The sequence below is a fragment of the Fusarium proliferatum genome (genome assembly GCF_900067095.1).
Source record: "Fusarium proliferatum ET1 genome assembly, contig: FPRO_scaffold010, whole genome shotgun sequence".
Taxonomy (NCBI): Eukaryota; Fungi; Ascomycota; class Sordariomycetes; order Hypocreales; family Nectriaceae; genus Fusarium; species Fusarium proliferatum.
This window is the reverse complement of record NW_022194799.1, coordinates 1,329,401-1,330,591: the sequence shown is the minus strand read 5'-3', so window position 1 is coordinate 1,330,591 and position 1,191 is coordinate 1,329,401.

Here is a 1,191-nt window from a genome sequence, read left to right as displayed (position 1 = left end):
CTATTAGTTATACTTACTAATATTAATTATAACTATTAATATAATACCTATATAAAATAGCCTATAGCTATATAATTATAATTATTATATAACTAGCTATAACCTTAATATAGCTATTAGGCCTGCCTTAGGTATAGCTAATAAAGATAAACTAAAAGAGGTTTATATAATAGTAATTATTATTAAAAAGAACTTCTTATTAAGATATTAATTTAATTTAATTAAAATAGTAATCTTTAATTATATATTAATTAGGTTAATTAGTTATATAATTTATTAGCCCTATTTTAATATAATTAATCTAAATTAGGTTTATTATAAGCTATTAGATTTAAAAAAGCTAGAGAGAGACCTAAAGGAAGGTTATTCCCTTTAGTTAGATTAAATAGCCTTTCTTACTGGGTTTATAGGCCTAAACTTAAATATATATAAAGAGTGGCTTTCTAATATAGCTAAAAGGGTTATTATAGTAAAGGGGGTGCTGCTTTTAATATAAGGATAGTATATAGAGTTAAATAAATGCAGGGTAATGGCAGGGTTCTAGGACTAAAGGTTTAAAGGAATTAGGTTAACTTTTATATAAGTTAGTTAGTAAAAGTTAAATTAACCTAAAGTTAATAATAACTAGCTCTATTAGTTAAATATATATATAAAGGTATATAACTAATTAACCTTATATCTAAGAATAGTTAAAGTAATATTAGTAAAGAAGCAGTGATTTAAACTGAGGATATATATTACTATAAAGGGCATTAATAAATATTAGCTCCTTATAGCTTAAATATATCCTTTTAAGTAATTTCTCTTTAAGCTTATTGAATTCTTTTAGCTTTTTAATAAAAAAGGCCTTTTTAATAAAAAGATTTTATTTATAAAGAGATTATATAAATAAAAGGATTTTATAACTAAAGGTAGCTAGCTTAATATAATTAATATTATTTATATTTTTTTAAGTAATTATAACTTTTATTACTTTATAATATAGCTTATTATAGCTATCTTTATTAATAGCTTATTTAATTTTATTTTTTATATTATAGCCTTTTATTCCCTAATTTAAACTACTGCTTCTTTATTAATATTACTTTAACTACAACTCTTAGATATAAGGTTAATTAATTATATACCCTAGTATATATAATTAATTAATAGATCTAGTTACTATTTACTTTAGGTTAATTTGGCTTTTGC